Raw genomic sequence first — 18,020 nt, forward strand, 5'->3', positions numbered from 1 at the left:
AACTAAACTACTTTAATGAAATAATAACATAAAAGCAAAATAATGAAATGTATACAATATATACAAAACCAGTATTGAGCTCCCAGGATGGTGATCACATCACCAGCTGGAAGTGGGAAAGTCCCAGACTCGACTCAGCGATGGGCGGGAACTGGATTCTGGATCGGGATTCAAGAATGCATGGATCGGATCAAAGGCAGACGAACAGAGTCCTCCTTGGACACTGGCCGTTGAAGAATAGAGGGCTCACCCTTTGATCCCTCAGCTTCTATAGTAAGCATGAGACAGACGGGATGGAATACCCTGTTGGTCAGTTTTGGGTCACCTGTCCTGTCCGCTTCTGACCCTCCAAATAACAAAGTTAGCTGATCTTGGTTGTTATAGCAGTAAGTATAAGCAGGAGCCTCTCTGCATACCATTCCTTGGCATAAATTAGAAACAATCAGGTTTTATCTCTCTGGGAGCAAACAGTGTCTGAACAATATGCTGTTAATTTCAGAGAGTTCATTTAGTTAGAAACGGCTTAACTGAAAAGTAAAGTTACCAAACAGAAAATTGGTTCTGTTTTACCTCAAACCAGGACACCACTCAATAGTATGTCTCCACCTGAAGAACCTTCAGCCACCACCATCAGTTCATCTCAGGGTTAGCAAAGGGGCAGAGTTGCTGTCATTTGTGCTCAAGGAGTGCAAAAGTAGCTTTCACTCTTGGTGGTGTAGTGGATGGGGAAGTTCAAAGAAAGTCCGAGTGCTTGTAATAATGTGGGACTTCCCTGGATCTCCCAGTTCAAGATATGAATGCTTTGTCTTTTCTTCATCGTATTTCATTTTTTCACCTGTCACCTCTTCATTTTTCTTTGCAGCTATTGCCACTATGTCCTACAATATCTGGAAAATGCAATGATTCTGCGAAACAGGTAAGAAATGGCTTTAAACAAACCACCACTGAATAACTGCATCATCTTGTTGTGAACTTTTTGAAGAGTCTCTAAAGGGAAAAGAAAAATATCTGGCATTTTTTCTCTACAAATGGGTTATGAAAATAATGGAGAAAGAAGTAGTTATGAAAGAAGTATGAAAAAAGCAATAGAAAGAATGACCTTGGCTGTTACTAGCTGGGGTGTATATTTCCAAACCCTCTCAAAAATAGCTGTTGCAAACAGTTTGAAAGATGGATGATTCCGGGAAAAAAAGAAAAGAGGGTAAAACAAATGTGGATAACACCAGAATAGACAGAGTTTTTGCAATGGATTCAATTATGCTGAAGTTTACAGATTGAACATTTACTCTATAACGCTCATGTCTGCTGAGAAGTTTCTTCCTACTGTGCAGCACAGCTACATGTAAGTACCCGATGAGAGCACTTGCCCGTCTTTGGAATTAATGAACTTCCCATCAGTGAACTTTCCACACTGTATCAAACACACAGGGAGGCTAAATTTTGCATTAACAGTGGTGGCTCTGTGTAATAGAGGAGACCATGAGTCTGCAGACATTTTCAAAGATAAGATGGTTGTTATGTCAAATGTAGATTGTCTTCGAAGATTATGTCACACATTAGTTACCAGTTTTTGCATTATTTCTACTTTGGTGTCTCCCATCTCATTCTTCTGAATTTCTTGCTATACTGTGACACAGTGCTCTGGCTAACATTACATTTATCTGTTGCTGCTGTCTCCAGTGGAGAACTGTTTCTGGTCTTTCGCCCTCTGGGCGAGTCATGTTCAGATGCAACATTTTGAGATGCCTGAAGGGCAGGATCTTCAAACACAAGAAGAATAATTTTCAAAAATAATCAAACAAAAAATGAACGCTATAAGATAGATTTCCACGGTGACATGTTCATATGGCCCATGGTGTCACATGGGAATTATGGTATAAGCTGTCAAACAGAAAATGCCTTTCAGAGCTCTAAGACTGACTGTTAGAATTGCATCAACCCCCAACTCCCATCCTTTATGTCTCAGACCTCTCATTGTATTTAAGCCTGGAATACAAAGATAGATTTTTTTTTTTAAACTTCACATATGGACACCAGCCAAGTATCTGGGGGCTGTTATTTTGATGTTCAAATGTGCATTGTGCTGTTTAGAATACAGATATTCTTTATAATCAGCACACACCCAACATTTCCTCTCCAGATGGTAATGGGAAAAACCCTAAAACAACTGTTGTTAGTTACCTCATTTATCGCTCATTTTGGAAGACAGTTAGTTATCATGCCAAGAAGCATAGCATGAGACCCAAAGAACAGCCCCACTCCTTTTGCTGACAACTGAAGTTATTAGATGTAGAATCCCAGAAGAAAAATTTTTGAAAAGCCCAAAGAAATAGGCTGAAAAACTGCTGTAAAAAAATCAGAGAAACGTGAATGTCCTGTTTCATGGACCATATAATCTTCCCCACTTATGCAAACCGAGAGTTATTTTGTATTACTTTTACTATTGGATTTGCCTGTTCCTTTCTTAACCCCTTTAGGTGTACAAATTTGTAATCACAGCATTATACTAAAAAAGCTTTTTTTTCTTTTCTTTTCCTTTTTTTTCTGGAGAGAAAGAAAAATAGAAAGGTGTATCTGGTTGGCAACCTTACTTTCTCTGTGGTTATTTTTGTAGCTCAATATTCTTCCAGTTTTATGTCACACTGGATAATCCATATTTTGACCTTTGTTAACACCCGACATCTTGATTTTGTTTTCTTAATGAGAAAGAAGATCATTAATGTTTGGGCTGTTACCTAACAATCTGTGCAAGTTAATGTTTAATATTCATTTTAAAGTTGCATTAAGTAAGCAGTAATATTTGAAAACTTCCCTTTGCTACATGAAATCTTAAGAAGACTACATTTCTACAAGTACTTCAAGGGGTGAAAAATGCTTTTCACTCCAGTCAGATAACCATTTTGAAGCTAAATTGCTGCCTTCTACACTTGTGTGCACTTGTCCTAACAACTGCTTTTAATAGGGAGAATTATGGCCTCCCATTCATAATCAGTACTGAAAAAGACCCATTATGTGCCAAGTGACAATTGTTATTAATTAATTTTATTCAAACATTGAGCAATAAAAATTCTGGTTCACCACTTTGTTTTGTCATTTGTGTTAAACAACTGCCCCTAAGCTCAAATGATATCTCCCAGGTTAATTTATAAAAGAATCTTATCCTCTGGATTTCAAAATTGCATAGGACTCTTTGTTGAGTCATATCTAAAATTACTTGTATACATGGACAGACTTTGCTTTCCCACAGGAAAACCAGCAGCAGCAGTCACTGAGGAGAGAAATGCCAGGAAATTCTTCAAGCATATGTCTTCAGAGCAGATCACAGGGTGCAATCAAGTACAGGGCAAACAACCCTGCACCAATGGAGATGAAGCCTTTAAGGCCACAGTGCTAAATTCAGTAGCATATGGGTCCACATGTATGGGTACATAGGCAGGATAACCCTGCAACTCAATGAAAACCATCTCCTTGTCTGTCTTCAGTTCTGGGCCCCTCTGTACAAGAGGGACGTTGAAGTGCTGGAGCGTGTCCAGAGGAGAGCTACCAGGCTGGTGCGGGGTCTGGAGACAAAGTCATATGAGGAGAGGCTGAGGGAGCTGGGCATGTTTAGCTTGGAGAAGAGGAGGCTGAGGGGAGACCTCATTGCCCTCTACAGCTACCTGAAAGGAGGTTGGAGAGAGGTGGGTGTTGGCCTCTTCTCCCAGGTGAATAATGACAGGACCAGAGGAAATGGTCTGAAGTTGCGGCAGGGGAGGTTTAGATTGGATATTAGGAAGAATTACTTTACTGACAGAGTGGTCAGGCACTGGAACAGCCTGCCCAGGGAGGTGGTGGAGTCACCATCCCTAGAGGTGTTTAAGAAACGTCTAGATGTGGCACTTCAGGGCATGCTCTAGTGGCAGAGATTGTAGGGGGTTTTTTTGTGTGTGTGTGGTTGGACTCGATGATCTCAAAGGTCCTTTCCAGCCATGAAGATTCTATGATTCTATGAATGTAGCCCTGCCCTCAGTTTCCTCACAGACCTTCCACCACTGGAGGTACACTTTATTCCCCCTTGTTCCTATCAAGTCTATTTATTTGTATGGACACTCACTGTTCCCTACCCATCTCCTGCAGAAAGCATTTCCACAATTAATCTAGTTCCACCAGTATCCAAAATACAGATTTCTTTTGAACACTAAAAGGAACAAATAAGTATCTGGTCTGACCAGCTCTACAGAATGTGGAATTTTACCCAGTTTCCCATATTAAGACCAATAACTTGCTTTGAACTGAACTGCCAGCAGCAGTCACTTACTCCTAATTTTGTTTCACCGAAGTGCAGTTTTCAAGACCTATTTCTGAACTTCACTGTGCTGGACTTTAGTTACTCTCCCCCCTTATTCAGCAGTTCTGTACCAGTGCTTAAGAGGCAGCGCTAGCTGATTCTCTGAGGATGTAGGTACTTGTAATTAAAGTACATATAATTCTGTCTGCTTCCCAGTTTTTAAGTATAACATACAGCAAACTGTTGGTTGCAAACAGCCAAATTATTCACATCTCCTTCTAAGTGTTTCAGAAAAACTAAGTGCAAGCTCTATTTAAAGCAAAACCATGCAATTCCAATGAAAAAAAATACAACTGAGAGTAAAATCCTTTGTCGAAAGAAATTTTATAAAGAGGTATCTATAGTCTTTATTTGAGTCTACATTGGGCAGGTCAACTTATTCACCTCTGACTAATAGTAAAATCCCAGTGAGGATGTCTGGCACAAACCATGGGGAAATAACTGTCTCGAGGATAGTGGTGCCATCTCGGTATCTTACACTCACAGCCCACAGCAATGTTATCTGACCAGTCCATCAATGTTCCAGCGCTCCCTGCCCAGGGATCTGGTACGAAGGAAAGATTAACAGGTTCAGCTGTCGGAGACAACTCTTCCCAACATGGCCCTGGCACATGATGGGTGTAGTGGAAAAGAAGAACTGAGCTCTTCATGGCCACGCCGCTCACACTCCTTCCAACCCCAAAGGTCTCCCCCTTCAGTGGAAGAGATGGAGGAACTTGGCCCATACTAAGTGGAAGGAGGAAAAAGCCACCAAGTACCACATACACCATGAAGATATGGAGGCCAGTCTAACACTGCTTTGGGCAGTGTTTGCTTATTTTTTCTTTTGCATTACCTTAATTATGAATTAAAGAAAATACATTATCCAAAAACACACAGACAAAAGTTCATTGCACATACTTCTTATTAGCAGGCACTTAGCAGCAGGTAAAGATTTATTTTTTCTTTCATTTTATTTCATTTTTCATTCCATTCATTTCCATTCCATTTCATTTCAAATACTTCCCGATCATTTTGTAATTATGAAGCTGAGAAAAATGGCATATTCACCAGATTTAGGATACTCTGCTAATAACACATCATCATGTCTGACTTCAAAGGATTTAAGAGCTTTAAAAATTTCTGGCTGCTTATCACATCAGGGTACAAAATTCCGTGGTAGGAGAACATCAGCTTCTCTGTGGACAGATTATCAGGCAGTTTAACCTTGTCCAGCATGTCAATGAACTTCTTGTTGGCCGTTGGTTTTTTTTTTTTAATCCTATCTGTATAAATCTGTGCAAGCAGTGATATAAAGGGGCAATCAGGTTATTTGTTTCTCAGCAATTAAGTACAAAACTTGTCTTGCATGTTTATAAAGATAATGCTAATAAACCGTGGATAGTTCTGAGGGCTTGCAAGAAATTCATATGATTCTGACCCCTGTCTCAGGAGTGCTGGCAATGGCACAACGCCTATCCTTATACTGTTCGAATGTAGGTGCACAAACAGCTGTCAGCAAACGCTGAGCAAGACATCTATCTCACTTAACGGAGCGGGGTGCAGTGACTCCCTGACCAGCTGTGTAGGCAGGAGAACCAAAGGGTGGATTTATCACCTCAGATGTGATCCTGTACTAATGATTTTGGCCACAGTCTGTTGTCTCTGCACAGCATCACACTGTCAGGTGGATGCACCAGCTTGGGTTAGCACTAGTTATAGAGTCTTTCCACAGAGCTCCATTAGCCAGTAAAGGAGGCTGGAATCAAGCAATGGCATATTGTGGATATGGAAGGAGCCTAGAAGCTCTGGAAACATCTGGATAGCAGGGCTGTCCAACAGCCAAAAATTCCAGAAGCTTGAGTTTGCCTCCAGGTGGGATAGAAATAAACTACCTGCATTTAACCAGCAGTTTGCTGAAGCCACATATTATTTGAAAATGTTTCCATTGGAAGAGTTGTTGGTTTTCAAATAAAATCTGTTTCATCAAACAATCTCTGATTGTTTCCAGCAGTTACCCAGCTCCTCTGCCAATGTACTGGGCAGGCACCTGCTCCTTCAGGTCCCTCTCCTTCCCTTGCCTGTCTGCAGCCCAGCATGTTCGAGATCCTTGAAGCCTGATTTCTAACTCCCAGCTAGTTCCTGATGCACAGACACACCAATACGCTTTGCAATGCCTGCCGTCTCCTTGGTCCTCTCCTTTTAAGGTGCCACTACCTGAAAAGGCACCCACTGTTCAGTTTGCAAGCAACATCCCCAGCATGCCTAGTCATCCTTCCATAACTACTATTTACTGCCAAGATCCCACCTTCCTCTGTAGGAAACCTGTCTTTCCAGTTTTTTCCAGCTATACCCATGACTGCTCTCTACCTTGGCTCAAATTTGAGCACTCCACAGTCTCCGCAGGCGCCTTTTCTGGAAGCAGTTATATCTATCCCTGAGGCACTGCCTATTCTTGGCTTTCTAAAGTAGGCAACTTCCCAAACTTTTTTTCTCCTCCTTATCCCATGAACCTGGCCTTACATACAGGTAGAACTTTGTCCCTGATTTCCCACCACCACATCCGCCCTCTCCTCCGGCACCCTGGAAAAGCCCTTCACATGGTACAACTGCTACTGCCCTGTGCTTTGCTGAGAGCATCCTATCTCAGAGCAGCAGCATAAGGAGCAGTTGCCAACCCCTCCGAATAGAGGATGCTAAGTGATTGCAGAGCATAAAGAAGAAAGTGCTAAGATAAATTTGGGGGGAGAGTTTTGACCTACAGCTGAAAATTTCTATTACTCTTCACTTGGGTTGTTCTCCTCTCGCAGCCACGCAGTGGTGGGAGGCCATTTGGGGAGTCTGGTGACTCTTTCAGACTGACAGACGTGTAAGGCTGTGAGGATGGAAGCAGCTGTGTGGAAGGCTATAGAGATGCCAGGGTAAATAATAACTGGCATCTCACCAGCTTGACGTCCTTGAGCCATGAGTAGACCCTGTGTGACTTCTTCTTACCCACAACTCCATGATCATAGAGCCGGAGCTGGGGCTGGAGTGCCGACTCCCGTGTCCCACAAAAGCAGGGGAACACCACACTGCTCTGAAAGCCGCCAGGGGATGTTTTGTCAGCAAACACTGGGTCACCATCACTTTTCATAAGGATTCGCCTGCTTCACCAAAACATTCACACCTCATTTTTGTTAGGGAAAACTTCTCAGCTCCAGAATGAAACTTTTAATGGGAAGAGATGGAAAAAGACTAGCCCACCTCAAACAGGCTAATAACTAGGGCATACAAGGTGCAGAGCCTGGAATAAGGATATGGGGGAGATCATAAACAAAGAAGTTAAACATGCCTGTCCTATAGCCTGTGGGGAATGGGAGCACTGCATGCTAATTTATTGATTATTCTGGAAAGCTCTGAAGGCTTTGTTACATCTCAAGGCAGAGTGGGAAAAGTCCAAACTTGAAGGACAAAACAGCTAAAAATAATCACACTGGGAAAAGCTACAAAGGTGTAGGTGGGGGTGTAATGTTTGTAAAACACTGTAATCAAAACATTTTAGCAGACAGCATTTGCAGACAATTCACTTTAAATGTGCTATGTGTGGTACCCATATAGGTTGCATTTCTTTCCTTTCCTCCCACACATAATCCTTGTTGGATTTTGAGCAATAAAAGTGATACACACCTATGAGGCCTGGTCCCCAACCTGAACGAAAACCCGGGAGGTTGTCTGACGTCTTTGCGCCACCTACTGTCTTCCACAAATCTTAGCATTCAACTCACATATTTTTTTTGGTTGCACAGAGCACTGATGAGACATTTTCATAGACATATCGATTATAACTGTATGGTCTTGCTCCTGAGAGGTCACAGGCAGCTCAGAAGCCCATCTCACATTTTTTTACTTTTTTTTTCCCCTACTATTATCACAATCAGATTGACCTCCAGCAGGTCACAGCCTATTCAGAATTTCTCCCAATTATTTCCAACCCTGTAATAAGTCACCTCCCTTTGGTTTTAAAACGTTCCAATGCTTAATTACCCCAGCTTCAAAAAAGTATGTCTTGTTTCTGATGACTTTTATCCCCAAATAACGTACTGTTTTTCCTCTGAGACGGAAAGAGGTCTTGAAGAAGCCAACACAATGAAAAGATAATGTTCTTTGTCATTCTACAAAGAGGGCCTACAGACTAGTCCGTGCATTCCCAGGCTGCTTCCTGGATGTGAAACGATATATAATTAAACACCTTCCTCAGAGATAAAGAAAGGTCCAGTGTCTGAAAATGTCACCTCCAGCTGCTGGATACCAAATGCTTTGTGAGAGAAAGGCATCTTGCCCGAAGGCTAGAGATGTTCAGCTGAAAGCCCCTTCTGAGTGCAATCAATATACAGGGGAAGGAAGCTTGAGGCTACCAAAACCATTACAGCTTGGTAATTGTCTCAGACATCGGATATTGGGTTAAGGTGACATGGGCAGAAGAGTAACTAATTTACCATTAAAACTACAGCAGCCCACTTACACTTTGATTAAGATAAGCAAACGCTTTTCCAGTCTGAATTAATATACTTGATACTTCAACAAAAAAAAATTAGCTCGTGTTCAGCTTGTTGTTTCTGGTGGGAGCCAAAAAAAAAAAAAAAAAAGGCTGTCACTGGAGTGTTTCATGTAACAAAAAAATCAGCCATTAGTACAGTCATAGGGGAGAGAGCAAAAGTGCAGCTAGCTGAAATGCATTTCTGACAGTAACTAATACTGGATGCTAAGGGAAATAATATATGAAATGGCACAGTCAGAGAGTAATCCTTTCGCCTGTTTATACACCCATTCTTCAGCAATCAGCAGCTGTGAGTTCCTGAGGTGATGGATGCACTCCAACTACATTTAACAGCCACCAGTGGACCAATCCTTCATGATTTTTCCTAATCTTCTTTTGTCTAGCTATGTGAGCTTTAGTCTCTGCAGCATCCTGTAGCAATGAGTTCCTCAACTGAATTTAGTGTTGTGCAATGAGGATTTTTTTTGTATTGCTTCTCCACTATCACAAGCATGGCAATATTTCAATCACTCTATAAAGACTTCTAGGCAAAAAGGTAGCTAGAAACTCAACTTCCTAATGTAAAAAACCCATAAAGAAAATAATCCTTTGAAAATAATATATTTGCCTTTCAGAAGTTTCTTTTAAAAAGGGAAAAACTCATTCCTTTTTCCTTGACAAATTATCTTTATCATGATTTTGCAAGTCTAAAGGATCACAGGAGGAGCACGCTACCAGCAGATCATGACTAAACAGATGCAAAATGCACCAAAGCCACGTTCTCCCTGGGTTCACCATATGCTGCTCAGCCTTCTTACGGACAGAACCCATGTGAATGGCTATTCACATGTCTTAAGTACTAGAGATGAAAAGCTTACCTTAAAACTGTGTGTGCTCTAACGTTTTTTAAGACACTGACAATCTGTAAGTGTACTATGCACAACCTACGAACTGTGTTTTATACACCAATATACACAAATATACGCATCCAGATATATCTATAAAATACAGTTAGATTATTCCTTTTAATTTGGCAATTCTGAAACTGTTCTAAATGGAATATAATTCAATACCCATTACTGCAAATAAAGCTCAATCCATTTACGGTAAACAGGGAAACTGTTATTTCCCTAAAAAGTTAGCCCGAGTAATTCCAAAACTTTTCTTGCTATTGTTATCCCTTATTTGGGATTACTTATTTTAAATGTCAGCCTCCTACACTTGAACACAACACACAAAGTATTTTTCTTGCAACGTTAATTAATGATGCAAAATTACCCTTACTGGTGCCTAAATGGGAATTCACACAGCATATATAAATGTATTTCCATGTTGGTAAGATTGGACAGATCTCTGACCTACAATTTTCGCAGTTCAAAACAATGATGCCACAACACAGCACTCATTGAAAATATTTGATGGAACATCTTTTACTAGAATATGCTGTTCCTATCAGAACAAAGTATTTTGTAGGATCCCGTCAATTTTTATAAAAGCAGTTATTTATGAAAGATTTACATCACATCAAACTGAAAACAGAATATTTGGGATTGACTCCTTTCTGGAATATTGACCTGACTTCCTCATTTCATATCGTTTAAACTCACTCATATTTCATTAACCTAATATATTATGTGAAATATTTTACGTTTTTACACGCAGCTTAACTCCACCACTTCCTAACTTTAGACTACTTAACTTCCCACCTTTATTCAGATATCACATATGTCTCGAAGTATAGCTATAAACAGCGTTACAGTTTAGCTTAATAGAGTCTATTCATTTTTTCACCCCTGACAATTTATTTTGCCCTTGGCACTTGATAAATATTTGGCAACTATAGCTTTTTGTCTACTTGGCTTCCCTCAGACATGGTGCAGTCTGGTACTGTGCCATTAGATGTCACTCTGGACCATACAAAAGAAGATCAAGGCATGAACTAGCATCTTCCCATCAGCAGACAATAAACCCCAGTTTCAAAACAAGAGATACATCTTCTAAGACTGCACCTTACCCATGTGCCCTCTCCAGTATGTTGACCTTGGCCTCCACCTCCACGTTCCTCTGTGGCTACTGACTGTGCTGACACAACCGCACACGCTGGAAAGCAGGTCAGGCGCCACACATTAAAAACTCGGTCCTGTCCTTTCATTTCACGAAGGAACAATTTCTAAGGTCCATAGTTTTCAATCACACGGAGATACCATAAAAAAACACAGCTGTGGAGTGCCTCTGGGAGGGCTGAAGGACAATGCTGAGCACGGTGTCTGAGCTTAGAGCAAATAATCCAGCAAATGAGAAGTTTGGTGGATTGGATCTGAAGCCAACTGACTAACCACTCTATTCCTGCATTGCCTCTTACGGGTTCTGCTTCCTTTAGTCTTTTTGGTTGTTTGGTTGGTTGGTTTGTTTGTAGTTTTCTCCTGACTGAGTTGTTCCCAGTGAAGCATTTCATCACTTTGCTGCAACTCCCCCAGGGGAAGGGGGCGGTGATGGTAACTTTGATCGTGGGGGAAGAGATAGCAGTGGCAAGGTGAGGTGCTCCCACGTCTGTTGGGTGGATTCTGCTGATGCTGAAATCCTGGGGAGAAAAACCCCGACATACTGATTTCTCATGGCAGCAGGATCAGAGTCTTACTGCACTTACAGCATTTATTATATTCTCAACATTCCAGTCTAGGGCATTGTGACACTTTATGCATAAAATGCAGGGAGCAGAGCTGTCAAAACAGGACAAATTTTAAAGTCTCCAGATTTTCTGCTGACACTCCACAACAGCTGTGGACTTTTGGGTGCATCCTGGAATTTCAGTCAAAGGGAAATGGGCTGGGGTAAGACTTTTGTCCATTGCCTCATAGTTACACTAATTCTAAGCAGCTCACAAACAGCTGAAGGTGGGGCATCTTTGAAGTACTTTGTAATCTAATCACATTTATGTCTTCTTAAGCAGAGCACCTCATATGTCACAGCAAGACAGGGTTGGATTAATTTAAAAGGAAATGAAAGAAAGGATTATAAAACCCCAGAGGTTATTAAAGGTTCTGCTTTCTGATAACAGAGGCATTATACCCTCTCAGAAACCACACTGCATACACACACAAGTGGAAAGCCAACAGAACAGGGGTTGTGGCTATAAGCCCGGACAGCCATGTATGTAAAATTCACTTTGAATCAAGGGAGAAGCATGGCACTGTCAGGCTGAGGGCTCACACACCAAAAATAAAAGCCTTCACAGGAGAACTTAGCCCAGAAAAAAGCTACTTAAGGAAGCATCCCTCCTCCAGAGATGGGTACCCAGAGCACAGGTTCCTGGGGGTCACATCACATGGCAGTGCTGTTTTAGGGGGCCCTAAGACAGATGAAGTGACAAGCCTGAACACAAACACCAAGGATTCCAGAGTGCTGCAAAACATACTGAAGTGTTCCAAGTCCAGCTTGGTGTGTAAATATTGACTCAATATCAGCATCAGGTGGGGAGTGTTCTTGGGGGTAGGGGCAAAGCATTTCAAACTGAGGCAGCCCATTTTCCAGCGGGAAACCAATACCTTTCAGCTTCTCACTGTCACCATCAGCTTCACCATGACAAGGGGCAAGCTACTGCTCTGCACTCTGGAAAAAGGATGGCCGAAGTTGCACCACAACTGTTCTCCAGAAAACCTGCTGAATGATTCAGCTGGTGTCCATGAAGGCTCTGAGGGTTTATCTGAGACAGTTGTCTTCTCAACCTGCAAGGAGCAAAGTGTATCTTTTTGTCCCACCTTCATTCTCTTCAGCAATTTTAGAAAGGGAAGTGAACCCATCATGATCCATCATGATGATGGATCAATGAATCCATCATACCCTCTTGAGTCTCATCTTCTTTCCTCATTTTCCCACATTCATCCAGGGGACAACCTGAACCTCATCCTAAATCTCTGTCCTAGGATATAGTAAAGTAATGCCTGCCATCTCCTCTGTATTCCAGCTTATGTGGTGGAGAGAAGAAACAACACCATTCATTTCAACACTGCTTCCAGAGGGCTATAAAGACAAAGACTTCCTGTTGCTACCTTAATTTAATGTCCTGGGAGGGGTGGATTACTGTCTCCCAGCCAGGATGGATCTGCAATGGAATACGCTGATTAGCAAAACAGAAAATGTACACAAAGGAAATCTACCCTTCCAAATTTGCTCTAGGAAGAGCTTTACAGGGTTTACACAAGAATTTGCTTGCAGGGAAGGAGATTTGAGCATCTAATTTAAAACATCCTGTTCTGTGAAGATGAAATATTTCTTTGGGTGCCCACACATGCAGAGATGCTTTGTTTTTTGCAAGTGTTTCTGTGTTTGTCCTTAATCTGTACTGCAGCTGGTGCATCAGTGTTATTTTACAGGTATTAAAAACATTCAGCAGGGTAGCTGCTAGCTAAGGTTTCAGACTCTTGATAACAGAAGGCAGATGTTCTTCATGGTAGCAACGAGGATAGCAGCTGCCTCTGTTTTAGAAGAGAGAAAACTTGATCCATGCTGATGTTTGGAGAGGGCTGTCTTGGGGCTTCTGACATACCTAGCAAGGTTTTAAAAAGCACTAAGGTCTCACTTAAGGTCAGAAGAATAGGGCAAAAAAGATCTACCTTGCTGCTAACATGGGTCTGGGCACTAACTTTTGCAAGGCAAATTCTGGGTAAGGATTTCTGCCATCTATCTACTCTGTCGAGAAAGAGCTTTTGAGGAACCATATCTATACAGGAGAGGAAATTTATCAGCGCTGCAGGGAAGAGGAATCTCTGAAGCAGGAATGGAAACGACCTGATGGACAATTTCAGCTCAGTAAAGGGAAGAAAAGAGTCTGTGCGACTTGTTCTTACTTTCCTCAAGCTGCTGCAGAAGGCATGGATGTGACAGAGCAATGGTGTCTCTCAGGCAGGCTTGCACAATGCTCTCGGGGACGCCCAAGCCATGGCTTGAGGTCATGACCTAGCACCACAATTTTGTAATTGTGCACTTGCATGGCTGTGCTAGAGCAGTGTTGAGGCACAAAAGAACTCAGGGACACCAACGCAGACACTCACACAGTCCTGCTAGGACCTGAAGGAGTATTCTGGACACACACACTGCACTGATGTAGCAGCTCGCTCCAAATCTCCAGTTCTCCCATGGTCAGTGGGAACAGAAATAGCAGCAGTCTCTCCCGAGAGTGAAGAATGTCAGATCTGAGAGATGAAACAAACACGTGCAGATAGGAGAAAGACAAGCCACCAAATCCAAACCTGAATAATTCTTGGAGGTTCAGTTAATCCCTTAAGTGACTTCTGTTTTCCTCTGTTTCTCTCCATGTCATTCAGGATTCCTGATGGTGTTAATTGATTTTTTTCTATAATCATTCTGAGGTATCTAGTTGTGGAAACACTTTCAAATAGATGCTGCATCTTCAAACCCCTTCTTCAAGCTCCAGATTAAATTAATGTGGTGGGGGAGGCAGTCAGGCAAAGTTTTGATTGACATCTAGAAATGCCTGCCCCTCGCTGACCTAAAAGTCATGCTCACTTTGTGGCAGTGCTATACTTTGCTGGCTCTCACACCAATACATTTGGCAGCATCTGTGTTCCAGTGCATCATGTTCTACAGTGTTATATAAACATAACAATTACAAAAGCCTCCCACATCAGGGGTAAATGGTCCTCTGAAATACTTTCGCCAACTCTTTGGCATTGGTATGTCAGAGAACACATGTGCCCATAACACCAAAGCACAATTATCTCAGTCAGTGGAACAAGAGCTCTAGCAATGTCTGCAGTTGTGCTGCACCCACTCCCAATGGCAGCATGTCTGTTGTCCAGAAAACCTATTATCCATCACAGCAGGCTGTTTAACAAGCAACAGGTCAAGCTCAGACCAAGCTTAAGTCCCTGGCCATTTTTCAAGCTGGATTCAAGTATGATCAAAGCGGACCTGGCTCAATAGCTTTAATAGACAGGTAATTTATATGTAGGGAGTACTCAGCCATAACCATGCAAAATTTTCTAGCACTGACATAACTGAAATATACTCTAGTGTTACTCGTGCTTCTCCAGGAATTACAGAAGTGCATCCTTTGGGAGAACTTCTCTGCTGTCTGACCTAGGCCTCTGTCAATTCTGTGAGCTCCTCCACTCCTGTCCATTCAAGCAAGCCTTCCATAACACCTCTGAAGCTCAGTATAAGAACATTCAGCAGGAGTTGAGACTCAAGATGCTTCTTTTATAGCCTGGCACAGGTGGGAAGAGTACCTGATATCACTGCAGCCAAAAGGACAGCAAGACAAGTAAGATACGCTTTGTATTCTCACATTCTTACATCAGAACAACATGTGGAAAGAGAATGAGACCATGTGATTCTCCTGTGGTGAGGGATGAAACGTTATGTACGGTAGTATGTATAGAACATAATCGTACGTATTTCACACAACACCAGATCATCTCATGTCCAATTAACTGTGTTATATGTCTTTCTGCAATCAAATCATGATTAAGGATTACTTGGGTATGGGTTTCTAATATTAATTTATAATACTTTGAGTGATTTTAAGAACCCAGTATTTTATAATAAGCTCTCGTTACAATTTCCTGTCCCCTATCTTTCCCAGGTGTTTGCATGGCAACGTACTTTGCAATCAAACTAGTCTAATAAAAAATCCAATTAAGAACGTAACCAAGGAATCTTCATAAGCACCTGACAATAAACACAAATCTGGTGAAGAGGAATAAGTTGTAGAGAGGATGACACGGCAAAGTCGAGGCATAGATAATATATGTGTGTTTGTTCACAGCCTATTCACACACAAAAAATTGTGAACAGACACGTTAAACAAAGCACAAACTCCACAGGCTGAGTAGCAGAGGAATTAGAGATCAGCTATGCATCTCCCATTCATCTTCCCCATCCTGGAATGTGCAATATGTGCTTTAGCCCATCCCTTTGCTGAGCACACAGTCAGTGTCTCAGCATGCTTGTAAGTTTTCCATTTGTTTTTCCACAGCTCGCTAATGACTTATAACTGCCCCTGATCACCACCCTGCTGCAAAGACGATGATGAATTCAGCAGACCCTCATGCAAATGGCAAAGCATGCAAATCAATAACTGTTGGTACCGATAAGCAGATGGAGTTTAGCAAACCTGATGATGTTGCATAACATGCTGGAAATATAGTCTCAGAGAATAAACACCATCTTCCTGCCAGCACAGCTCTTCTTCTGCAATATGCCTAAGAGCAAAGAACCATTTTCTGTAAAGTAATTCAATTTTATGCAGTTGATAGTTTAGTTAACCTTTACAGGAAAGAAAGAAGTGAAAAAGAAAGAAACCGCTATTTTAGTTTGCCACTGCTCTTTTTAGTCGGGAAAAAAATGAAGCAAAGGCTTTGTTTATGAGAAAAGTTTGCCGTAACATTGCTCCACTGATGCATTTAGCAATACTGCAGTGGTGTGATGTACACCAGTAAATTTTGCCAATTTATAATGCTGAAGCAATCTCTGCTATGGTTTTATCACTGACCTAGCTATGGGGCCCAGACAGGCCCCAGCTTTGGGAAACGGAGACACAATTGAAGCTCTGTGATTAATTCTTTCAGGGTAGACTCAGCAGGAAAGCACGCTCCCCAAGGCATGTTTTGCGTATGTCTGCTCCTTCTTATAAACTGAGCAAAGCAATGGTTGAAACACAGGATTCAGTATATGGGTTTTCATACACTTCCGTCCTAGCAAAAGGAAAGGATTTAACATTATCAGAGTGAAGCAAGGAATTTGATAAGGCTTCTTCTCCCATCTCAGATGTTACCGACATTGACATGCTTCTGTGGGGATACACACATCTGCACTTTCTACAAGAAGTCCTTTAAGTGAAAACATTTCCCAGTCGCCACAGTGCTCAGTGTGAGTCTTATACACCCTCATATAAATCTTATTAGCTCACAAAACTCACAGAAATATTCCCACTAGCCATTGAGGTCAGTCGAGCAAACTGGATCTGTTCCATTTTACCTTCCCTAGAAAAGAGAATGCATTCAAAAGCATGCCCAATAAAATCACAGTCCTCACAAGTCAGGTTGTTGGTTTGTTTTTTATGCTTTTTAATGAAAGAATTCAAAAGGAGCCAGCCTGTGAGCATCCAGTAAGCTAAGGGTGCATTATCTGAATGCATTCAATGCCTGTTAGTCAATAAAAGTACATTACCATGCCATCCTCCGCATTGCAGTCTAACCCCCACTACCCGCACAGATCTCTAATGCAAATAAATTTGAACACCAGCTAAATCAGCATGCTGTGAAACTGTAAAAGGAATTCTTCTTTCTTTCCATGTTCCTCCTGGATATCCTTAAGCTAACTATTTTTAACAAAAGACGTTTTGTTCTGAATGACCCAACCCAGAATTTGCAGACGTATTTGGCAATATTAAAATTAGTGGGTCTTTAAGCTTTAATTTAGCAAGATACTAAAGCACGTGCCTAACTTTAAGCATAGAAGTAGTGCTTTTGACTTCAGTGGGACCACTCACCTATTTACAGTTAGGTGAGTGTTTGCATATCTTGCTGAATAGGGGCTTTCAAACCTTACGTCCTGAAAACTTTTGCCATCCTTAATTAAGCTTGCCAATATATCGCCATGAAAGGACCCTTTTTTCTCCCTCTTTTTCTGGCATTGTGTTTTATTTTCATTGGAAAAAGTACCTGAGGCTGTTTTGCACAAACTAAACTTTAAGCTACATATGTCCAGAAAAAAAGGTAGTGCACTTCCTCTATAAAACCTCAGAGTTGATCAGTGGAATCTTGCAGTAGAGCAGGAGGAATACTTTATACTCTGGAACTGCACACCGGCATGTCGCTTTTCCTGTTGGAAATACATTCTTTTTTCAAAGAAGCAGGCTTAAAGCTTACACACAACAGTTTTTGCTTTGTTTTTCAGAGAAGTATGGAACTTTGAAAACAGAAAGATCATAGAGAGTCACACACGCTCACGTGCACACACACACAGATGATGCAAAGACAAATCCATGTGCAAATGCTACTTAAGAATTTGATGTGAAGCACACAATATGAAACATAAAGCAATGGAACAACATTTCTCTGACTGGTGTAACAGAGATACATTTAAGATTACAGAGATTACATAATGGATACATTTCTTATTAACGTTGGACAAGTGAAAAAAGAAAATTGGAATCCCTTGGGCTAGAGGAAA

The sequence above is a fragment of the Chroicocephalus ridibundus genome, chromosome 3, assembly GCF_963924245.1.
Source record: "Chroicocephalus ridibundus chromosome 3, bChrRid1.1, whole genome shotgun sequence".
Taxonomy (NCBI): domain Eukaryota; kingdom Metazoa; phylum Chordata; class Aves; order Charadriiformes; family Laridae; genus Chroicocephalus; species Chroicocephalus ridibundus.